This window comes from Monodelphis domestica, chromosome 3 (genome assembly GCF_027887165.1).
Source record: "Monodelphis domestica isolate mMonDom1 chromosome 3, mMonDom1.pri, whole genome shotgun sequence".
NCBI lineage: Eukaryota > Metazoa > Chordata > Mammalia > Didelphimorphia > Didelphidae > Monodelphis > Monodelphis domestica.
Genome location: NC_077229.1, coordinates 63568852 through 63595255, shown reverse-complemented (window position 1 = coordinate 63595255; position 26404 = coordinate 63568852).

Below are 26404 nucleotides of genomic sequence, written 5' to 3'. Positions count from 1 at the left end.
TATTTGTCACAAGTTCTCCTGATCTAGCCAATCTTTCAATCTTGACTGAGATATTAACAAATTATATTAATGCCATCATTCCAAAATGTGGCAGAGGAGCCCAGAAAATAACCAAAAACCTCTGTTTTGCTGATGAAAACCTTTTGGGTCTAAAACATCACCAAGAATCCAGATCATTCTGGTGGAAGGGTAGAGTAAACTGAAGATATAGAACCCATCCAGAAGCCAGTAGGCTTCTTGGGAAATGCTTCCTCTCAGGAGCCATTCAGATGTACCATACCCCCTAGGAAAACCTTCTCACCTCCTGGATGAGATTATAACATATCACAGGGTAATCAAGCCCCTTTTAGAGAACCTCCCTCCCTCTGGTACCTGTATTTATATGTCTCATTCATTTCAATGTGGAACCAAGGACTACAATAGTGAAAATCACTTCATATATCTCATCCATTACATTTTTAATAAATGCAGAGGTGGGGGAATACAATAGTGCTATTGTACTTTACTTCAACTACTAACTGAAACCTTACCTCTTGTTATAAACAACTCGAAGGAAGGCAAATGGTCAGTCAGAGGTAGGGAAGCTACTAGATATACTGAAAATCACTTCTGAAGACCCTTAAAATCAAATGAGATTTTTAGCTCATTAAATTCTTCAAAGGTTGTATATAAGTTGTAACCAGTTTGATGGAATTCAGTCATCATCATCTATGTGACAATAAAAGGCTGTTTAGGCAACATGTGACCTTAATGGATCTGGTGACAAAGCATCTATAAGGACCTATGGTTTTCCTTGGAAAAGGGTTTGTACAACTTAGCTATGGGCTTTTACAATGGTATTTTCTCCAGTTCAGTCATAGGGGAAGTGTACAAATAAAGACAATATAATAGAACATACAGCTAATGGCCAAAGCACAGTAACTTATGAAATAAGTGGGTATTATAGATGGTAAGATTTGTATAAATGCTGTATCAAGTTTGGATATACCACTCAGAGGGTAGGCCGAAAAATGTAGCTTGTAGGCCCCAAATGCTATCTGACTGATTGACAAAATGGTAAAAACATTAATTGAGGTTTATTAACAATCAAGTAAAAAGAAAGGGAGGAGGACCAAGAACAAGGTGGCCCTAAACTTTAAACTCTGGTTACTCTACCCTCCTTTCTACAGGTCTTGCAAGAGATCATTTTCAAGATATTGAGGCTTTCCTTCTCCATTCTATCTATAAAACTCACACTATCTGACTTATGTGACCTAAATGGTCCTCAAAATTAATGGTAGACAAGTTTAACGTTCTTCAAAATAAGATAGTTTTAACTCTTGGTGAGTTCATCCTCTTAGGCCTAACCAAAATGGCTCTGGGCATTTCCCAGAGTTTTACTGGGTACTGGCAGTTTTCTCTAAGCTGTCAAAGAAACTCTCAGGACACTGGATCTCATAGGAACAGATAGATGGAAATGTGGTGACAGAGAATGACAGAATCTCCCACCAGGATATCAGCATCTCAGGATAACTGGATACCAGGAATATCAGGAACATTTGGCTCTCAAGGAACAGATAAGGCAATTCCCCTTGGCTCAACAGATCAAGTCACAGGAAGTAACCTCTCTGATCTCCCTGATGGACAGGAAGAATGGCCCCCAACTGTCTCAGTGTGTCCATTTTTACCTCTTCCCCAAGCTTTAGAATAGCTCTTTCAGTTCTGTGCATGTGGCCAGACCCTCTTTGCAAAATCTTGAAGTTAGTCTTTTTTTGCAAAATCTTTCTTTCTGTCTTTCTCTTATACACTTAAAATGATTCAGGGTAACAGAAGATATTAGATTAGATTAATATGTGAACTTAACAAACAAAATTAAATCTTAAAACAATCAGCAAATACAATATATGTGACAGGATATAGGCACTGAATCCAAGAGTCTTTTTCTCCAATTCCAATAGACTTCTTCACTATTCAGAGGGGAACAAACTGAAAACAGTTAGAAATCAATGAATCAATGGTGTCTCAAAAGGCTTAAAATTCACCTCCAGACTCATTAAGGTTCCTTACCCTCCCCAGTATCATCATCCATTTAGATTCCTTTGGTCACACTTCTGGGGTTCCCCATACCTGCACTGGGGATAGTGTGGACAAGCCCGATATTGGATATATTACAGAGACCGGGCAGGCCAACATGGCAAAGGAGTATAGGGAAATGAATCTCCCTCCTGAATCTTAGGATTACTCAAGCTATCAACAGTAAGGTATCCAATCAGTACAGCCATGAATGATAGTAAGAAAAGACATCCTAAAACTGTAAGCTATGTGACCTTGGCAAAGCTCTCCAGAAATAGAAGCTGTTTGAGATAAGCAGGAAACTGGGCCATGCTTGCAAGCTCTACTTCCTGCCTGTAGGTGGTGCTACCCTGGTATGTACTGGCTGAGCATATAAACCTCACAAGGAATGTTTGGGCGAAGAGTTCTTTCCCTTCCTCCTCACAGAGGTAAAAACCAGTGGCCCAATGATAACTCAGTCAGCTTGGAAGCTAGACAGGGTTGGGAGTGGGCAGCAAGGAAGAGGCTTCTCTTGGGAAAAAAAACTCAACTTGGGAAGCCACAGCAAGCAAGGGGAAAGAGGATTTAGATCTCCCTCCACAGAGGAACCTCAGGGGATCAGCAGTGCTCTGGAGGCCTGGCTTATCCCATTTGGCAAAAAGCCCCAGGCTAAATCACTCAAATGAAAATGGGTGGGGAAGCCAGCAAAAAACAAAACAAAACAAAACAAAATAGTAGGAGCAAGCAGTGGTAGGGAAGCCATGGTGTGAGTGAAGGGAGTGATGGAGCAAACTTCAATAGTTCATGGAAAGCAAAAACCACAAGGACACCAAGACAGTGTCTGGTCAAACTTGGGAGGCAGTTGTGCAACTGCAGCAGCAGCAGCAGCAGGAGTGGGAGCAGCAGTGGGGCACTATAAGCGACAGGAAAGAAACTTGGCTTTGCAAATTTATTGACTCCCTATACTTTACTCAAAGGCTTTCTTAAAAGAAAAAATTGATAGTTCTTTTTCCAACTCTGGTGGTTGCCACAAATGTAAGATTAAAATGAATATGCAATAGCTCCAAGTATTATATTTTATAAGATTTATTAATAATCACTTAAAGTAAAGGAATAAAAAGGTAATTATCTAACAAAATAAAACCACGTGCCTAAGTTCTCCTTGCCTGTTTGAAAGAATCACTCCACTAAAGCCACATCAGGAAGAGAAGAGAGTGAGAGGCAGAACTACTCAGAATTTATATCCTGCCCACGTCAGTATGTAACAACAGGAGAAAAGTGGGGTTCTGGGAAATGAAATCCTGAGGTACAAAATTATAATTACACATCCTCAAATTATTGTAATTTCCTCTTAGAAAGTTCAATACTGTATGTACCTCTAGTTAAAGATCTTTAGAGCTATAAGTTGGTTATGTACTGATTCATTGGGGAAACTAGGCATGTAAATCTGGGAGATTTCTATATGCTCATTTTCCAATGGAATCACAGGGAGAATTGTATAATTAGAATCTGCTCTGCAGGCCTCTGAATCCCAGCATCCCACTTTCATTTTTACATTATGTCCTTACATTTTGGAAATAAAGTTTTCTGTAGCTCCTCCCCTCTCTCTCTTTTTCCCATGAATACAGCTGGGAAAACTTTTCTTTAGTTAGGCTTTTACTTTTGTCTTTTTATTTCTGCTACTTCAAGTGATTATTAGTAAATATTATAAAATATAATACTTGGAGTTATTGGATATTAATTTTAATTTTACAATGTTCTTTTTGTAGTATGCTTTAAAGCATTTTGCCCTGAGGCTATCTTTCCAGCCCCTGCTGCCTCTGCTACTGTTAGCCTTGTTTCTGCCCAAGCTCTGCGCTCTGCTGCCTAGGCCCTATGCTCTTCAGCCTCCAGTCTCAAGTCTTGCTGTCAAGTCCTTGCGCTGCCCTTGAGGGTAAGTCTGTAGTGCTTTCAGCCAGACATGGAGAATTTAGAGATTGCCCCTGCCCTTGCTCTGACTCTGGCAGGATAAGTAGTGTAAGGGAGAGGTGATCAGCTTGCACTTTAATTAGTGCAGGTTTTCCCCCTTATAGCATGGACATCACCAAACACAGCCTACTTTTAAGGCTGTATCCAGTGGGAGAGCCCCTTTACTTGTCCAGTTTTGATTTCTTACTTTTGAGATGCTTTGTAAGATCAGTTGGAAGGAGATTAAGAAGGCTTCTGTTACTACACTGCCATCTTGCTCCAGGGCTATTTAAATAGCAATTACTACTGTAGCACTGGCTTTTAGGAAAACACTAGTAAAGCCATAAGCTGAATACCATGTAGCTTCAGAATGATCACTAAAATTCCAGTTAAAATTCCAGTTAAACTGGTGGAATATAATTGAGTGAGAAAAAGTGATGAAGAAACAGATTGATAAAGTCTCAAGATAGTTTTTGTTGATGTACAACATCAACAAGCCTTATGACAGAACTTTGTGCGTATATGTGTAATTCTTGTAAGAGAAATGATAAAGGAATTCAAAATTATTTTTTAAAATAAGCTTCCCCATATAGATATATAGAACAGGGTAGCCTCCATGTAACAGATACTTATATATAATGGAATTAGAAGAGAACAAATATTTATTAAGCACTTACTATATGCTGGACCCCATTCTAAGTGCTTTACAAATATTATCTGGAATGTTCATCCCACATCTCAGCGAGACAGGAGTTCCACCTTTGTGAGTTGTTTTTTTTTTTTCCAATTTGAATTAGTTTATTTAGTCAATTTAGAATATTATTCCTTGGTTACAATAATCATATTATTTCCCTCCCTCCTCTCCATCCACCCTTCCCGCAGCCAGTGCACAATTTTATTGGGTATTACTTGTGTCTTTGATCAGAACCTATTTCCATGTTGTTGTTTGCACTAGGATATTCATTTAGAGTCTACATCCTCAACCACATTCCTTCAACCCATGCATTCAAGCAGTTGTTTTTCTTTGGTGTTTTTAATCCCACAGTGTTTCCTCTGAATATGGATAGTGGTTTTTCTCATAGATTCCTCCAGGTTGTTCAGGGTCATTGCATTGCCATTAAAGGAGAAGTCCATTGCATTTTATTGTACCACAGTATGTCAGTCTCTGTGTACAATGTTTTCCTGATTCTGCTCCTCTCACTCTGCATCACTTCCTGGAGGTTGTTCCAGTCTCCATGGAATTCCTCCACTTTATTATTCCTTTGAGCACAATAGTATTCCATCACCAACATATACCACAATTTGTTCAGCCATTGCCCAATTGAAGGCCATCCTCTCATTTTCCAATTTTTTGCCACCACAAAGAGCACAGTTATAAATATGTATGTACATGTATTTTTCCTTATAATCTCTTTGGGGTACAAACCCAGCAGTATTAGATCAAAGGGCAGTCTTTTATCACTCTTTGGGCATAGTTCCAAATTGCCCTCCAGAATGATTGGATCAATTCACAACTCCACCAGCAATGCATTAATGTCCCTACTTTGCCACATCCCCTCCAGCATTCATTACTTTCCTTTGCTGTCATGTTAGCTAATTTGCTAGGTGTAAGGTGATACCTCAGAGTTGTTTTGATTTGCATCTCTGATTATAAGAGATTTAGAACACTTTTTCATGTGCTTATTAATAGTTTTGATTTCTTTAACTGAAAATTGCCTATTCGTGTCCCTTGCTCATTTATCAATTGGAGAATGGCTTGATTTTTTTGTACAATTGGTTTAGCTCTTTATAAATTTGAGTAATTAGACCTTTGTCAGAGGTTTTTGTAATGAAGATTGTTTCCCAATTTGTTGCTTCCTTTCTAATTTTGGATGCATTAATTTTGTTTGTACAAAAACTTTTTAATTTGATGTAACCAAAATTATTGATTTTACATTTTGTGATTGTTTTTCTAGCCCTTGCTTGGTTTTAAAGTCTTTCTTTTCCCAAATATCTGACATGCATACTATTCTGTGTTCAACTAATTTGCTTATAGTTTTCTTCTTTATATTTAGGTCATTCACCCATTCTGAGTTTATCTTGGTGTAGGGTGTGAGATGTTGATCCAAACCTAATCTCTCCCATATTGTCTTCCAATTTTCCCAGTAGTTTTTTTTTTATCAAATAGTGGGTTTTGGTCCCACAAACTGGGATCTTTGGGCTTATCATAGACTATCTTGCTGAGGTCATTTACCCCGAGTATTCTGTCTCTTAGCCAGTACCAAATTGTTTTGATAACCACTGCTTTATAGTATAATTTGAGATCTGGGACTTCAAGTCCTCCTTCCTTTGCATTTTTTTTTCATGATTTCCCTGGATACCCTTGATCTTTTGTTCTTCCAAATGAACTTTGTTATGTTTTTTTTTCTAATTCAGTAAAAACGTTTTTTGGTAGTTCAATGGGTATGGCACTAAATAAGTAAATTAATTTGGGTAGATTGTCATTTTTATTATGTTAGCTCATCCCACCCATGAGCAATCAATGTTTTTCCAATTGTTTAGATCTAGTTTTAATTGTGTGGAGAGGGTTTTGTAGTTGTGTTCTTATAGTTCCCGTGTTTGTTTCGGCAGATAGATTCCTAAGTATTTTATTTTGTCTAGGGTGATTTCAAATGGAATTTCTCTTTCTAATTCTTGCTGCTGTAATGGGTTGGAGATATATAGAAATGCTGATGGCTTATGTGGGTTTATTTTGTATCCTGCAACTTTGCTAAAATTGTTGATTGTTTCAACTAGCTTTTTGGTTGATTCTCTAGAATTCTTTAAGTAGACCATCATATCATCCACAAAGAGTGATAGCTTGGCCTCCTCATTGCCAATTCTAATACCTTCAAATTATTTTTCTTGTCTAATTGCTACTGCTAGTGTTATTAGTACAATGTTAAATAATAGAGGTGATAATGGGCATCCTTGTTTCATTCCTGATCTTATTGGGAAGGCTTCGAGTTTATCTACATTGCAGATGATGTTTGCTGATGGTTTTAAATATATACTGTTTATTATTTTTAGGAAAGGTCCTTCTATTCCTATACTTTCTAGTGTTTTCAATAGGAATGGGTGTTGTATTTTATCAAAGGCTTTTTCTGCATCTATTGAGATAAGCATGTGATTTTTGTCAGTTTGCTTATTAATATGGTCAATTATGCGGATGGTTTTCCTAATATTGAATCATCCTTGCATTCCTGGTATGAATCCTACCTGGTCATAGTGAATAATTCTTGTGATCACTTGATGGAATCTTTTTGCTAATATTCTTTTTAAGATTTTTGCATCTATGTTCATTAGGGAGATTGGTCTATAGTTTTCTTTCTCTGTTTTTGACCTGCCTGGCTTTGGAATCAGTACCATATTTCTGTTGTAAAATAAATTTGATAGAAATCCTTCTTTGCTTATCCTGTCAAAGAGTTTGTATAATATTGGGATTAGTTGTTTGAATGTTTGATAGAATTCATTTGTGAATCCATCTGGACCTGCGGATTTTTTCCTAGAGAGTTCTTTGATGGCTTGTTCCATTTCTTTTTCTGATATGGGGTGGTTCAGGTAATTTATTTCTTCCTCTGTTAGTCTAGGCAGTTTATATTTTTGTAAGTATTCATCCATATCACCTAGATTGCCATATTTGTTGCCATATAGTTGGGCTTGATAGTTTTTAATGATTGCCTTAATTTCCTCTTCATTAGGGGTGAGGTCTCCCTTTTCATCTTGGATACTGTCAATTTGATTTTATTCTTTCCTTTTTAATAATTAGACTGACCAGTACTTTGTCTATTTTATTTGGTTTTTTTTCAAAGTACCAGCTTCTAGTCTTGTTTATTGAATCAATATTTCTTTAACTTCAATTTTATTAATTTCTCCTTTGATTTTTAGGATCTCTAATTTAGTGTTCATCTGAGGATTTTTAATTTGTTCACTTTTTAGTTTTTTTTTTTTTAACTTGCATGCCCAATTCATTGACCTCTGCCCTCCCTAATTTGTTAATATATGAACTCAAGGATATAAATTTGCCCCTGAGTACTGCTTTGGCTGCATCCTATAGGTTTTGAAAGTATGTCTCATCATTGTCGTTTTCTTCAATGAAGTTATTAATTGTTTCTATGATTTGTTCTTTAACTAACTGGTTTTGGAGAATCGTATTATTTAATTTCCAATCAATTTTTTATTTACCTCTCCATGTACCCTTACTAATTATTATTTTCATTGCATTGTGATCTGAGAAAGTTGCATTTATTATTTCTTCTATTTTGCACTTGTTTGCAATATTTTATGCCCTAATAAATGGTCAATTTTTGTGAATGTACCATGTTCTGCTGTAAAGAAGGTGTATTCCTGTTTGTCCCTACTTATTTTTCTTCACATGTCTACTAACTCTAATTTTTCTAAGATTTCATTTACTTATCTTACCTCTTCCTTATTTATTTTTTGGTTTGATTTATCTAGTTCAGATAGAGGAAGATTAAGGTCTCCCACTAGTATAGTTTTTCTATCTTTTTCATCCTTGAGCTCTACTAGTTTCTGCTTTAGAAATTTGGATGCTATGCCATTTGGTGCACACGTGTTGAGTACTGTAACAGTTAAATTAGTTTCTCTACAAAAAGTATTATATTTTAGAGGTTTATTAAAGATTATTAGAAATCAAGGATACAAATCAATAAGCCACGTTTCTAGGGCTGATAAGCCCATTCAATTTCACTTACTATATCTTGAGAGACGCATGTGCTTAGAAGTGGAAGCAGAGAGACCCGAAGTAGGTGGATAGCCCCTTTAAATAATAATTTGTGATCTCGCACTCAGGTGAGGACTGAGGTGAGATTATAGGGAATTCTGGGAAGTGCCAAGAACTCCTGGGGATTGACGTCTGGGGTTTAAATCTCCATTTTTATAGTATGATATTTCCTCATTGTTTATACTGCCTTTTATCAGGATGTAATTACCTTCCCTATCTCTTTTAACTAAATTTATTTTTACTTTGGCTTTGTCCAATATCATGATTGCTACTCCTGCCTTCTTTTTATCATTTGATGCCCAATTGATTTGGCTCTATCCTCTTATTTTTGCCCTATGCGTATTTACCTTCCTCATGTGTTTTTCTTGCAGACAGCATATGGTAGGGTTTTGGATTCTAATCCACTCTGCTATTCACTTGCGTTTTATGGGTGGTGAGTTCATTCCATTCATATTCAGAGTTATGATTACTAGCTGTGTATTTCCCAGTATTTTAATTTCTACTCCTGGTCCTGCCTTTTCTTCTTTCACTATTTCCTTCTATACCAATGTTTGTTTTTAATCAGTCCCCCTAGATCCCACCCTTATTTTACTTCCCTTTCTACCCTCCTCCCTTCTTATTCCACCCCCCCCCCTTATTTTCCCTGTAGTCTTTTGTGAATCTTAAAAATTCTCAGACCTTACTTCATAAGTTGTGGTTAAGACCATTCCCCATTTTAAACAATGAAGGAACTTAGATCAGGAATGTGAGACCTCTACTCCACCCCTACTTAAGCATGCTTTAGGGGGAGAAACTCCTTGCTGAACAATGAAAAAGACTTAAACCCATACTTATAGTAAGGCAAAAGTTCTTAAGCTGTGCCTATTTTTAGATCTAATACAAAAGGGTGCTAAGTACCTATAAAGGTCAGGCAGCTTGTGAATTTACAAGGAACAAAGAGGTGAGAACTTACTCAGAGGTTTTTTTCAGGTGTGAACTTAATCAAAACTTTAAGTCTACTCAGGTGCGAATTAAGAATGGTCTGTCCTTTGGAAAATGTCTACTGTGATTGGTAGATGTGAGAACTTAGGGGAGATGACATAGGAGAAAATTCCCTTTAAAAGGAGATGAAAAGCTGAGAGAAGGGACTGTTTCAGAAGAACTCTCTCTGGAGATTCAGCTGGGAAAAGCTGAATTGGAGGAGACAGCTGACCAAAGCTGCCTTGAAGGGCTTGAAGGCTGAACTTGATTGAGCTAGCTGAAGCTGAGCTGGTGTCTCTCTGAACACTAGAATCTTGCTTGGAAAATCTTGTGGTGAGAGGATAAAAGACTGACTGATCTCTCTCTTAGTGTTTTCAGCCTAGGCTGGCTCATGGTGGCCTAGGCTAGTATAGCCCTTTCACATTATTTCCTTTTTCTCTCTCTCTCTCCCTTTCATTAATTCCTTAATTTGCATTAATTAAAATCTATATAAAACCCAGCTGACTTGGGTATATTTAATATTTGGGAATTTTTTCCCTGGTGACCACCTTATATTTGATTTGAAGCAAGACACTGTCTTGAAACCATATTTTCTGTGGTCACAATTTAAGCAATCAACTCTTTTAACAGCCACAGTTTATGGCTTCCACTATTTTAATTGTTACCCTTTCTAAAACTACTCCCACCCTCTCCCTCCCTTATGCTGCTTCCCTCCCCACCAGTCCATTTATTACCCTTCTTCTCCCCTATAAGGTGCAAATCTATTCTCTACCCAAATGAATTGGATTTTTCTTCCCTCTTTGGGTCAACTCAATGCATGTAAGAGTTGAGTATTTCATATCTCCAACCTCTTTACCTTTCCAGTGTATTGATGTTCTCCCACCTCTGTAAAAAATGGAGACTTGAACTCAGGACTCCAGTCTCCAGAAGTCCTTGCTCACTTCCCAGAATGTTTTGTAATCGCACTGAATTATCACCTGGGCTAGATCACAAATTATTATTTAAAGGAGTTCTGCGCCTACTGAGGCTCTTTCCTACTTCTGCTTCCCATGAGATGAATCTCTCATGATGTAAGTGAAATTGAATGGGCCTCTCTGGGCCTAGACACATGCTTTCTTATTCTGTATTTTCTTTAATCCTTAACCTTTAATAAACCTCATAAAATATAATACTCCTTGACAGAGAGAAACTAATTTTAACTCTTACACCTCCTGCCATGAGCTTCTTAGTGACATATAAATTTACTCCCATTTGTTTCTTTCCCCATTTCTTTTAGTATTAACCTCTTTTTTATCTCTAGTTTTATATATATATATATGTGTGTGTGTGTGTGTGTGTGTGTGTGTGTATGTATATATATTTATGTATGCATATAGCTATATACCTATTTATGTCTTGTCCTTTCATCCTAAACAGTTTGTCACTGTTCCCTCTAAGTGTAATTCTTCCAGATGCCCAGGTGATAATGACACTTTTTAAGAGTTACCAATGACCTCTTTTCTTATAGGGATACATAACATTTTAACTTATTGAGTCTTTTTTAAAAAATAAAGGTTTTTTTCTTTTATTTTGTTTTTCTTTCTCCCCCCCTATTTTTAAATTACCTTTTGATGATTCTCTGGAGTTCTGTGCTTGGGCATCAAATTTTCTGTTCAGGTCTGGTCTTTTCTTTACAAATTCTTGGAATTATTCTATTTTGTTGAATAATCATACTTTTTCCTGTAAGAATATAGTCAGTTTTGATGGGTAGCTTATTCTTGGTTGTAGACTTAGTTCCCTTGCTTTCTGAAATATCATATTCCATGCCTTTCAGTCCTTCAGTATGGATGCACCCAGATCCTGTGTTATCCTCACTGTGGTTCCATGGTATCTGAATGACTTCTTCTTGGCAGCTTGTAATATCTTTTCTTTGGTCTGATAGTTCTTGAGTTTGGCTATAACATTTCTGGGTGTTGTCAGTTGGAGATTAAGAACAGGAGGTGATCTGTGGATTCTTTCAATCTCCACTTTTCCCTCTTGTTCCAGAATATCCAGGCAGTTTTCTTGAAGAATTTCCTGTAGTATTATGTCCAGGCTTTTTCTTTTGTCATGGTCTTCTGGTAGACCAATGTCTCTCCTCAAACGATTTTCTAAAACCTCTGTTTTGTGAATGAGATGCTTCATATTTTCCTCAATTTTTTTCATTCTTTTGGTTTTGTTTTATAGTGACCTGCTTCCTTGTGAGGTCACTTGATTCTAGTTGTATTCTGATTCTTAAAGACTGGATTTCATCCCTGGCTTTTTGGTCATCCTTCTCCTTCTGGTCTGATTTTCTCTGGAGGTCATCTTTCATTCTCTTTACCTCATCTCTCATCTCCTTTGCCCTTCACACTATACACATTATACAAAAGACAATCATAGATACTGTTAACATATCCTTGAAAGCAAGAAAGACAGTACTTTGGAAAGCCATAAAAATTAGTTTGCACAATGGTAAACAAAAGAGTTGGGAAGCTCTGCAGCAAGAGATCCAGATAAAATTTCCACTCAGCTTGGGTAAGAACTACTTCCTTAGAAGAACTGATTCTTATCAGTCTCTGGAGGTTAAGGTACTGGGAAACAAGGGATGGTACTAGCTTTTCCTACATATTATCAGCTCTAGGGAATCAGATTCTCTATTCAAATTTCATACATTTGCTACTCTTTAAATATTTTTAAATTTTATTTTATTTTTCAATAAACAAAAACTTATTTCCTCTCCCATTCTCACAATCTAAAAGAAAATAAAAGCCATTTTAACAAAAATATATAATCAAGCAAAACAAACCCTTACATTGTCCATGTTAGAAAAATATAAAGTTCATTTTGGATCTCAAGTCTAATATCTTTCTATCAGAAAAGGTAAGTAGCATAGTTCATTATCAATCTTTTGGAATCATAGTTGATCACTGATCAACTCCTCTTTGTATTTCTCTTCTTACTTCTTTTTGGCTTAGCAAAAGAAAAGTATTTACCTATCTGGCTATGTAGATAGAGGAGTTTGATGATTAAAGCCCATAAAATAAGGGTGGGATCTAGGGGGACTGATTAAAAACAAACATTGGTATAGAAGGAAATAGTGAAAGAAGAAAAGGCAGGACCAGGAGTAGAATGAACCCCTTCTGTTTAGGCTGGGCCAAAAGGCCCAAGCCCTTAGATAGCTGAGGCAAAGAAAGGAGATCAGTCCCTATTACTCACGTGACCAAAATGGAGAAACAGTCTCAGGGGCCTCCACTTCCAGCTTCCTTCAGAGCAGCTTCCTTCAGAGCAAGCACAACCTCTCAGAGCCAAAACCTCTCCCTTTTTTTTCCCAATGGTGAAATTTCCAACATTTATAAGTCTAAGAAATTTTAAGGTTTACAATCCCCATTGATCATTTAACATAATCATTTTGTAGTTCTAAATTCACTTCTAACTAAAGATATATACAATATTCAATTTTCTAAGAGAAATTAGAATAGTGAGAGAGGAAATAGAAAAGAAAAGAAAGCAAAACCAATGTTTTGCTAGGCGCATTGACAGAAAGCCAAATTAGGGGGAGTCCCTTTTGGCATAAATGTGTACAATTACAATAAATGTTCAATCAAAAGTTCAGTCCAATCAATCACATCCAAAGTTCATTCTTGATCTTCTTGATGAAGTGTAGGTTTTCGGCATCTTTCTGCAACAGTTCATTCTCTGGATATAAAAGTTTCAAGCTTCTTTCTTGAAGATCTTTTCTCAAACAGAATCAAAATCTTTGAATTTTTTTATAAAAGTAAAATCTTAAACAAAACACATGCTTTTTTAGTTTCTTGTATATCCCCAACCCTGCTCCCCTCTCCCTCACCACAAAGGTCTTTAAGAGGTGTCAAAAACTATTTCTGGAGCTCTTGGACCTACTGATCTCTGAGACCATTTCCAGTTCTCGTGAACCTCATGGTCTTTGTAACCCTTGGATGATCCTTCATTATCTGTATCTTCCTACATGAATAATTTGCAAAGAGTATATTGTAAAATAGATTAACATACTTATGATTAATTTGATAACACATTTTAAATTATTATAATAACACACACATATACACACTTGAAATTATAACTGGGTATTATCCTGGGATTACATTTTTAACCTTATTGCATACTCAGACTTTTGCCTGGGACTATACTCTTACTGCAAATCACAGTTAGAAGTTATCAAACTAAAAGGATACTTAAGCTAATACAAACAAGGGGTGGCTAATTAAATTCCTTTTATACTTCCTTAGTGAATCAGTCCAACTCTTCCTTCTCATCTACAATTAAATACCTTATTCTATTATATTTTATCATCAATTATGTTTGCCAATCCTCAGGCTTGGATCACCCTGACCATTCACCATCTTGGTTCCTATTCACTTGCTGATGAACAAAAATGAGGAAATGACAAAACCGTGCTGACTTAACCCACTACAATTTTGTTACATAATCTCATCTAGTCTTTATGGCAATTGGTAATCGATTCCTAGCTCTCTAATAAATTTACTATTCCATTCATCACATCAACTATTTCAGCATTCTCATTTTCCTAATAAAACCTCCTTGTATTGTCTCAATTCAGGCTCTTCACTGAAAAAAAATTGATGTCACTCTTCTCCCCTTCTCCTCATCTCCCTTTTCTCAGACATTTCTTCTCAACATGTACCCTTAATCCCATTCCTTACAATTTTCTCTAATAGATTGTTCCATTTATCATCTCCATTCTCTCTATAATCTTTGATCTCTTCTTATTTATTAGCTCTTTCTCTGATCCATACAAATATGTCTGTCTCCTCCAAATTAAAAAAAAAACCCTAATTTGATTAAAAATCTTCATTAATTATATCCTTTCTCCTTCTTTTCTCAATTAAAATCCTTGAGAAATCTATCTAGTGCCTTCAATTCTTTCCTCATTTCTAATCTCTGTAATCTGATTTCTATCCTCATCATTCAACTAAATTTCTTAATGATCAAAATTGATGGGAACTTTTCTCAGTATTCATTCCTTGTGACCTCTCTGTAGCCTCTGAAAATTTAATCACCCTCTCCTTTTAGATACTATCTTCCCTCTACATTTTTATGACATTAACCATTTTTGTTTCTACCTTTCTGACCATTCCTTCTTACTATCATTTGTTTGATCTTTATACAGGAGATGCCCACTCATTGAGGTCCTCCCCCAAGGCTTTGTCCTGGATCTTCTCCTCTTCCTTTTTATTTTTTGTTGGTTAATGATCTCATTGGGTCCTTTGGGACCAATTATCTTGGGACAGAATGGAACAATTATCCCTTTTATGTAGATGATCCTTAGATCCTTTTGTTCAGCCTTGATCTTTCCTGAATTCTAATTCCATATCTGCAACTGCCTTTTGGACATCTCAAATCATGTGTTCTGTAAGTATCTCAAACTCAACATGTCTAAATAGAACTATCTCTCTTCCTAAGCCTTTTCCACTTTCCAAATTTCTTATTATTGTCAACTACTTCCAAATGTTGTCAATTTTCTTATAACTATTCAATTATTTCAAATTCTTGAGCTTGAAAACTTGTTGTGATCCTTAGTTCCTCTCACCCCGGATATCCAATCTATTGTTGTCTTATTATTTCTACCTTCACGACATTTCTCCTGTATGACCCTTTTTCTCTGCACATAAGGCCATCACTGTGATGTGGGTCCATGACCTATCATACCTAGACTATTGCAATAATCTCCTAATTAATTTTCATATGAAGTCTCTCCCAACTCCAATTCATTCTCTATTAGCTGTCAAAGTGATTTTCTTTAAGTGAAGGTCTAACTTTGTCACCCCTCCTCTATAAACTCCAATGACTTCCTCTTGCCTCTGTTTTGATAGAATTTAATATAAGTAAACTGAGGCACAGGATTTCTGAGCTTTATCAACTTATTAGTAGGCTATGAACCTGTTATCAAAGTGGGTCACATGGCTACCTCAGGCCAATAACCCAGAGGAAGAGTTGAAGTTCCTTTTTATAATCATAAAACAAAAAACAGAACTGGGAAGGTAAGGAAAGCAATACAATTGACTACAGGGTCGGTACCATAATGGGGTGAAGACAACATTATTAGTTATATTAAGAAGAGTGAATTAACCCTCACCTGTGGCTAACAACCAGCCCTCTCTGTCTTAGCAGAGTGTTTGATTGATTTTTGGGACACATCCTTCAGGTTATTAATAGTGGACCACAGATAGCAGACAACCTGCATCCTAGAAGAGAAATAACATCTTCCTTAATTGTACAAGCACAGAAAAGGATGGATAGTATGTCGTGGAAATGTGCCAGGTATGCAAAGGAAATTTACCCTTCCTCCTTTTCTGGGGTCACACAGGTGATGCTATCTACTGCTGACTACCTGTGTGCCTGGAGTCAGCCTGAACTTGGCATGGAGGCTAGAACAGGACAAAGGGAGCCTTAAGGTTATAAAAAGGGCTAACTAAAGTTCATGGACTCTGTCTCTGGCATTCTGCCAAGGAATTTCTGTGTTGAGTTGCTGCTAGAGGATCCACCTGGAAAGTTAGATCAGTCCCCTTTTCTCTCTTTTTCATCTTCTACCTAGCTGAGTAATCCTAATAAATCTTATTGAAATATAAGAACTAGATTCCTATTTTAATCTAACAGAGGCCAGCTTCAATGAAAGCGAACTGATGTCATAAAATTTTTCAAGAGCTGAAAGTATGAAAGATTAACTCAGATGAGAAGCTAAACTCCTGTGACTAAGAAATGTTTATTGTTTTGGGTCTACCTGCAAGGTTAGATATAGTGGATCATACTCCCTGTTGACTACTTGCATACCTCAAGGTTAACATATTTCCATTTCCTTGAGGCAAGAACAGAACAATGATTAGCAGGAGAACTGTACTGTACTTCTAAACTTAGTTCATAGGCAAAGAGACAAAGAAATGTGACTTGAGCAATCATTCCAAATGGGGTAGTAATACAGAATAGGATCAATTACAGAATATAATAAATTATAAAATTATACAGAATTAATTTAATTCCTTCAAAACTAAAACTCACAAGCCTCCATTAATATTCTTATTTTAAAAGCTAAATACTATGAGGATACATTAGTTTAAAAAATTAATCATAGTAGAGAAACTAAAGTGATAAGAATAAATGGCCTGCCATTATTTCCAGTATGGAGTATGAAGGAGACATATAGGGAGCATTTATTACCAGTGACCATGAACAGAGAGTATACATGTAAGGAAAATTGATAACAAGGGAATATACATGAAGCTAGGAACTCATGTGGCCAGAGAACATGAGTGGAAGACATACATACGAGAAACATGGTCAGACAAAAACATGGCTGATGTAAATCATACTTCTAACATCGTAGAACTACTGATGCCTTTTGCTGATGTTATTATACTACTCTCTGCTGCTTTCTAATGGCCATCACATCTCTGCTTTCTACCAAGACTACTCTACTTATCCTGTGGTTAGTTCTGCGTATCATTCTCTGATACCAATGTAGCCACTTGATGGTCACATTAATTCTTCCTAGTAAGGTGTAGTGATAAGAAAGCCTTTCCCTGATAATATGCCTATCCTCCCCCACCCTCTTCCCCACCCCATATTTTTAGTCTTTTGAAATCTTATTTTTTTCCTAAATATTCTGTAATCTATTGACATTAGCTTCTTTGCTGTGCTTTATGCAGGACACTCTATCTCAAGACTCAGAATTTTCACTGGCTATCCCCATGACTAGAATTCTCTTCTTCTTCATCTCTACCTCCTGTTTTCCCAGGTTTTCTTTAAGTCCCAGTTAAATCCTCAACATCTTTAAGAAGCCTCTCTCAATCTTAATATTAGTGCCAGGCTCCTAAAATTATCTCCAATTTATCTGCCCTTCCCAATTTATCTTGTATATATAACTTGTTCATAGTTATTTGCATACTATCTCCTCTATTAGATTGGGAACTCCTTGAGAATAGGAACTATCTTTTGCCACTTTTTGTATTCACATTGCTTGGCACAGTACCTGATACATAGCAGGCACTGAATAAAAATATTTATTGATTAAAGTCTAGAATCTAAGACAAAAAATGTGGGGTTACTTAGCAGATAAGGATACAGTTATCTAATACAAGACAAAGATACTTGATGCAACATTGGGCACATATTAGGCACTGAATAAATGTCTGTTGACTTACTGAAGACTAAAATCTAAGATTAAAAACTAAACCAAAAAAAAAAAAACCTCAAGGGCTTACTTAACTGACAAAGATAGGATTATTTAGCACCAGGCAGAAATACATGATGCAAGACTGGACATAATAAAGGTGCCAGATGGTCATCTTAGCAATTCATTTTGACCCCAAAAGTAAGTCATTAAGCATTTATTAAGGACCTACTGTGTTAGGCACTGTGCCAAGTCCCTCAGTGAGAGTCAAAATCCTGATCAAGTCAAAAAGTCCAGACAGCTTCTTTCATAAGTTTTTTCTTGTTTTCTATCTTTTTTATGTTTTTTTTTTATCTAGTTCTTATCTAGTTTGTGTGGGAAAGGCCGAAAGAGCCCAAAGAGATTTTGAAGTTACTTTATTGTATAGGAAGAGAAGCAGTAATCTAATTGTCCATGGAGGAATCATGATGAGTGAAGAACTGCTCTGCAGTCCAGAGTTCTGTCCAAACACCTGGATGAGGCTTATTTTCTTTCCCAATTTCATAGCAGTCAGTGCAAGATGAAGGTCTTATGTGGTCAAAGGAGTAATGGCTCTTCTTCCTTTGATTGTCCATATTCCCATATGTTAGGTGCTGTATCTACTTGAAGATTGTTTGGGAAATAAAGGCAGGTTCTATATATCTATGTTAGTATTTACAAGCTTGTCTTTTTGCTCCCACCTACTTAAATTCTTACTATACTCTCTGCCCTCAAAAAACACATCTCAGTGGGAGTTGTGCCCATAGCAATTTCCCTGCAGTGCCACCTAGAGTTTAAGAGAGGTGAAAACGCAGAAAATCCTCTTGCTCTTCTTTGCTCTCTGTAGTTAGAATAGATAAAGAGGAAAAGCAGGTTTTGAAGTTGCTTTGTTGAAGAGGAAAAAATGCATCAAACTATTTACACAGTACAAAATCCTGATCAAGGCTAACAAGCTCAGGCAGCTCCTCATTTCTTTTATAAGGGTCTTTTTTTTTTTCCTACTGCCATCGGTTTGTGTGGGAAAAGCAGAAAGGGGCTAAAGAAGTTTTGAGGCTGCTTTATTGTATAGAGAGGTGCAGTTATCTATTTGTCCACTGCAGAATCATGGTGAGTAAAGGATGTTCCTTTCTTTTCTTTTTTTTATTAATTAACATGTATCATTGTTCAAAACCTATTCCATAATATTTCCATATTATTAATATCTGCAATAGAATGATCATTTATTTTTTACTTTATTATTTTAAAATTTATTTAATTAATTTAGAATATTTTCCCATGGTTACAGGATTCATATTCTTCCCCCCCCCTTCTTCCCCCTCTCATTGCCAATGAGCAATTTCATTGGGTTTTACGTGTATCATTGATCAAGACCTATTTCCATATTAGTCATATTTGCAAGAGTGATCATTTAGAGTCTACTTCCTCAATCACATCCCCATCGAACTATGTGATCTAGGAAATGTTTTTCTTAGAATGATCATTTAAAGTAAAAATCCCCAATCATATACACATCAAACCATGTGATCGATCATATATTTTTCTTCTGTGTTTCCACTCCCACAGTTCTTTCTCTCGAAGTGGTTGATATAGGTAAAAGAGCTATAAAACCTTTTCTTTCATTCTTTTCTCATAGCAACTGGCAAAGAGAATAGAAGGGTGAAGTGCTGATAATTTTTCTAGTTAGTGAGGACATGGTTTTCACACTTCTGAGTTTAAGTTAAGGCTGAAGACTTTTCCAGGACTTCTTCCTAGATATGCATGATTGAATTGGGGCCTCAGGGAGTAGGCAAATCACTTCATATTTTGAATAGGCAAAAGTAAATACATAGTGCAGATCCACTATATCAGATTCAAGAATCTCTTCTGGATATAGAAAACTTTCTAAATACATGTAGCACAGCTGATCTTCATTCATACAAGATCCAGTTTGGCATTTTCCCTATAGGTACAAGAGGTCCTGTTACAGGTAGAAATATTGTTCAAATATTGTAAGATCTTGATGTCTAAAGACCCCATAGAGATATTTTCCCCTCTGTGTGTGTATATAGGTACATGACTGAATGGTCTATTCTGGTTCATGGTATGTCTTAGGTAAGTTCTGCTCCCATGACTGAGTGTTTATATGTCAACAGAAAAGTAAGATTTGGAGCTATTCCAAACCACAGAAGCTCTGTGAAATCTATTCAGGGTGCGTACAAAACTGTCTCCTTTACAGTTGGCAGGATTAAAGACTCTGTTTCTAACTTTCAAGTAATAGAACATGTAGAAAAGAATAAAGGATTTTTATGTGGAGCCAAGATCACGGAGTAAAAGCAGGGACTCACCAAAATTCTTGTAAATTCCCTTCCAAACATTTTTAAAATAGCCTCAAAACAAAGTCTGAAGTGGCAAAAACAGCAAAAGGTGGGATGAAACAATATTCCATCTGATACTGTAACAGTTAAAATTTAGGGGAGACGGGGAGACTGAGGCATCTGAGGCAGGTAGAAATTAGTTTCTCTCTGCAAGAAGTATTATATTTTTAGAGGTTTATTAAAGGTTAAAGATCAAAGAATATACAAGTAAGAAACATATGCCTAGGCCAGAGGCCTAGACAAAATAACCTCACATCACGCAAGAGACACGCCTGCTCCAAAACGGAAGTCCAAAAAGAGCCAAGAGAGAGAGCCCTCAAAAGCCTTTGAATCAGCTTAAATACCTTCTCATCTCGGCCCAGGTGAGATTACAAGGCATTCTGGGGAAGTGGAGCAAAGGCTCGTGGGGATTGTAGTCCTGTATTCGAGTCTGTTTTTTACAATACCAACTTAGAAAGTTGGCAGGTAAGATCTGTCTCATTGGGGTAAGGTGGGAGAACAGTTAAGTGCCTGTTATACCTGCCAAGCCAGCTGCAGACCACTCCTAGAGCAAGTCAGCAGCAGGACTTCGGAGCAACTGAATCTATACAAGTCATTTATGAAGCTCTTAGCTCACAGATGGTAAGGAGATCAGACAACTGGTCAGATGGAGATTACAGAGGACTGTTAGCTGGCACTGGTTGCATTACCCATATTAGGATCCAGATCACAGTTCTAGGGCAAAGAAATACACTAGTACATTAGAATTCCTTTCTTAAAAAACAAACAAACAACAACAACAAAAAAACCCAACATTTATTTATTTAATTAATTTAGAATATTTAAAAGAAAAGAACATGAATCATGTAGCCAAGGGAAAACTTGGTTACATGATTCATGTTCTTTTCCTCTTTTCCTTCCTTCTCCCTCCCATAGCCAATGAACAATTCCACTGAGTTTTACATGTATCATTGATCAAGATCTATTTCCATATTATTCATATTTGCACTAGGGTGACTGTTTAGAGTCTCTATCCCCAAACATATCCCCAACAAACCACGTAATCAAACAAATGTCTTTCTTCTGTGTTTCTACTCCCACAGTTCTTCCTCTGGATGTGGAGAGCATCTTTCTCATAAGTCCCGCTGAATTGTCCTGGATCATTGCACTGCTGCTAGTAGAAAAGTCTATTAGAATCGATTGTGCCACAATGTCTCTGTGTACTCACAAAGTCTCTGTGCACAATGTTCTCCTGGTTCTGCTCCTCTCACTCTGCATCGATCCCTGGAAGTCTTTCCATTTCACATGGAATGTCTCCACTTCGTTATTCATTTTAGCACAATAGTATTTCATCACCAACAGATACCACAATTTGTTTATCCATTCCCCAAATCAAAGGGCATCCCCTCGTTTTCCAATTTTTTGCCACCACAAAGAGTGTGACTATAAATATTTTTGTATAGGTCTTTCCCCTTATTTCTTTGGGGTACAAACCCAGCAGTGGTATGGCTAGATCAAAGGGCAGGCATCCTTTTAAAGACCTTTGGACATAATCCCAAATTGCCTTCCAGAATGGTTGGATCAATTCACAATTCTACCAGCAATGTATTAGTGCCCCATTTTTACCACATCTCCTACAACACTTGTTACTTTCCTTTGCTGTCATATTAACCAACCTGCTGGGTGTGAGGTGGTACCTCAGAGTTGTTTTGATTTAAATTTCTCTAATTATGAGTAGAGTTCCTTTCTACATGGAGCAGGTACCATGCTCACATTTTCAAGGCAACAAACAGTGCTTTTGGTCACTCACATACCAGAGTACTGGTTAGGAGAGTAGTGAACACACCCCTCTTTAGAACATACCACCTTAGAAGAACTGAAAACTTAGATACCCCTGTAATTCTTTAACACTAGCCTGTACCCCCTTTCCTTTTTGAGGGGGGGCACCTAAGATTAACCTTAAAAGTTTTGATATTAATTTTTATGGAATTGGATTGATCCTGATTGGATTAATCTCTAACCTGACCCACTCTGATCAAATCAAAAGAATGGATTAGGAAAAAATAATGGGGGAGGAGAAAAGCAGGCATGGACTTTCTGGAGGATAGTAGAGGCCTCATGATTCCCTCTTTTTTGGAGCCTCTTATCCAGAGTGAGGTCTGAGCCCCCCAATTGGAAGAATTATTGAAAGAGATATTAAGAGATTAAATTTGAGTTCTAAGAGGAGATTTGCCTTTTTTTTTTTTTTTGGCTAGGAATTGAGAGCCAGAAGGGTAAATGGGCATAGCCCCCAGGCTTAGAGGTAGCTTGGTAAGGAATCTGCCAACCACATAAGGCCTTTTATTTCTCTGTCCTGCTTTTTAAATTATTTAATAAATAATTATGAAATAAAATATAGTATCAAGAAAATTTCAGGACTAGTTCTAGAAAAAAAAACAGGAAAAAACTCCTAAAGCTTCAGACAGTGCTCCCTTCACCTAAGAGTAGAGTCTAACTTCACCATTAAGCTAAAAGCAAAGAAATTGGCTTGGAAAATGTTGGAAAAATAAGCAAGGTACCAAAAAAAAACCTAATTGTAGAAGGTTATTATGGTGACAGGGAAGATCAAAACACAAATTCAGAAGAGGACAACAATGTCAAAATGGGTATATGCAAAACCTCAAAGAAGAATGTTAATTGATCTCAAGCTTAGAAAAAAATTTATGGACAAGATAAAAAAGGATTTTAAAAATCAAGTAATAGAAATATAGGGGGAAATAGGGAAATAAATTAGAATAATGTAAAAAAGTCATAAAAAAAGAGTCAACAGCTTCGGAAAGGAAATCCACAAAAATATTAAAGAAAAAAAGCACCTTAAAAAGCAGAAAGGCAAAGAAATTAAGAACAAGATTCATCTACTCAGTCAAAGTGAGTATAATCCTTCAAATAGGATTTTTCAAGCATTTATGTTGAAAAGGTCAGAATTGAACACAAAATTTTATTTACAAATATGATTACATAAACAAAGAATTTAAGTCTTAAATTAGCAAATTGTGTTCTGGCCTAATGTTCTTCTCCCCCTTTTTTTTTCTATCTGCAAAGCAGACCAAGGATTGAATTACATAGATCTATTTATGAGATGCTCTTTAGTCATCCTGTTCTCAAAGCAATTTTTTTTTCTTCCAAAATACACATCTTTGCTGGGAAGAGACTCATCTGTTGCTTCTTACATATGGAAATTCCAGAATAAACTTCATGGGGGAGGAGCTGTAGTCCAGTCTGGACCCTTGGACCTTTCACTGTATAATTTCCACCCTGCTTATAAAATCTATGTCAAGAATTTTCAACAATCTGGGGGAATTCAACCTGCCTACTGTGTGAATTTATACCTTTCTAAAAGGAAAGTTTTGAAAATCCATTTCAGGAAAAACATGAACTGTTCATGGGTAGGATGAGCTAATATAATAAAAATTACAATCCTCCCTAAATGAATTTACTTATTCAGTGCTATGCCTATCAAACTACCAAAAAAAATGGTTTTTTTAATAGAATTAGGGAAAAAAATACTAAAGTTCATCTGGAATAATAAAAGACCAAAAATATTAAGGGAACTAATGAAAAAAGGGAAGGGCAGGAGCCTAGCAGTACTAGATCTTAAACTGTTACAAAGCAGTCATCATCAAAACAATATGGCACTAAGAGGTAGAAGTGTGGAACAATGGGATAGACTAGGGGTAAATGACCTCCACAAACTAGTGTTTGGTAAATCCAAAGATCCCTGCTCACTATTTGACAAAAACTTCTGGGAAAATTGGAAAACAGTATGGGAAAAATTAGGTTTAGTTCGCCATCTTACACCCTATACCAAGATAAATTCACAATTGGTAAATGACTTAAATATCAAGAGCAAATTCATAAATAAATAAATTAGGTGAACATAGAAGAGTTTACCTGTTTGATCTGTGGAAAAGGAAAGAATTTAAGCAAGAGATATAGGACATTACAAAATGTAAAATGAATAATTGTGATTATATTATGTTTAAAAGTTTTTGTATAAACAAGATTAATGCAACCAAATTTAGAAGGGAAGGAATAATCTGGAGAAAATTTTATAATGAAACTCTCTGATGAAAGTCTAATTTCCCAAATATATAAGGAACTAAGTCAAATGTATAAGAAATCAAGCCATTTTCCAATCGACAAATAGTCAAAGGATATGAATAGGAAGTTTTCAGACGAAGAAATCAAAACTATTAATAATCACATGAAAAAGTGTCCCAAATCTCTTATAATCAGAGAAATGCACATCATAACAACTCTCAGATACCAAAGCTAGCAGATTGACCAATATGACTATAATGAAAAATAATAAATGTTGGAGGGGACATATCAAAATTGGGATACTAATACACTTCTGGTGGAGTTGTGAATTGATCCAACCATTCTGGAAGGCAATTTAGAATTATGACCAGAGAACTTTAAAAGACTGCATGCCCTTTGATCAAGCAATATCACTACTAAGTTTATTCCCCAAAGAGATAATTTTTTAAAAAAATTGTTCAAAAATATTCATAGCTGCATTCTTTGTGGTAGCAAAAAATTGGAAAATGAGAAAGTGTCCCTCAATTGGGGAATGGCTGAACAAATTGTGGTTTATGATGGTGATGGAATATTATTGTGCTATAAGGAATGATCATCTGGAGACTTTCTATATGAAATGGAAGAATTTCCATGAACTGATGCAGAGTGAAATGAGCAAAACCAAGAGAACACTGTACATAGAAAGTTAAACATTGTGCAATGATAAAATGTAATGGACTTTGCCAATAGAAACAATACAACGATCTAGGACAATTCTGAGGGACTTATGAGAAAGAATGCTATCCACATCAAGAGAAAGAACTGTGGGAGTAGAAACACAGAAGAAAACATATGACTTATCACTTGTTTATATGGGTACATGATTTGGGGTTTTGGTTTCAAAAGACAACTTTATTGCAAAAATGAATAATATGGACATAGGTATCAAGTGATAACCTTTGCACAACCCAATGGAATTTCTTGTCGACTCTAGGAGGGGGGAGGAAAGAAGGGAGGGAAAGAAAATGTATCATGTAAACATAGAAAAATATTTTTAAAAAGAAAATCCATTTCAGGTTCCTCCCCCCCCCCTTCTCCCCTGGGTTAGAAACTGGGTTAGAAATGAGGCCCAAGGCTTATTGTATAAGTAGAAGCCTCTGGCTCCCTGGTATCCCAGAAAATGCTTGCCTCTTGTTTCACATGACTCCCAGCATCCAGAAGATTGTCCTCTGACCAGTCCTGAGGCTAAATCTGTCTAACCAGGGAGACCAAGAAAAGTGATATCACTGGAATTTTAAATTAGTGATGGAAGAAGCAGTATGGTCACTGTTTTTTGTCTTTCCTGGTGTGGCAGCATGTGGTCTCTTTGCCAGCAAATGGATACATGAGATAAGTGGTGAGATCAGGTTAGCTAAGCAACAGGTCCTGTCATTATGTGCCTTTTCTCTCTCCAACCCATTTTTACTACCTAATAAAGCATTATAACAATATTTAATCTTCAGAGAATTTTGTTCCTATCACTACAAAAACCTCTTCAAATATGCCTGTCATGTGGGTGGCTAAGTGGTGCACTGGACATAGAATTCAAATCTGACTTCAGATATGTATTAATTGTGTGCTCTTGGGCATGTCACTTAACTCCATTTGCTTCAGGTTCTTCATCTGTAAAATGATCTGGAGAAGGAAATGGCAAAGCATTCCAATATCTTTGCCACCAAAATCCCAGCTCAGTCATAAAAAGTTGGTTACAACCAAAAACAATTGAATAATAACAACAAAAGCTTCCCGGTGTTATTGCTGTCCCAAACAGGCCTCCTTACTAAATATATCTGAAAGTATAAAATGTTAGAAACTTCAGACTGAATGAATATTTATTCTTTGCCAATTTTTTGGCTTCACAGTTTTTGGTGTCACTTGTTATTATGGGATTATTTAAGGGAAAGAGGCAAGAGGGAAATATCTAAATATTTTAAGTTTACTGACGGGAATGGGAAAGGAAGGAGGTTAACAAAGGAGAAGGAAAAGTTATTAATCTTATCCCCAAACCTAAATTCCCTTAATACTATCCTAATGGCAAACTTATCTAGGCTGAATAAGTTAAGTTCCCCCCAAACAGAACCTCACAAAACA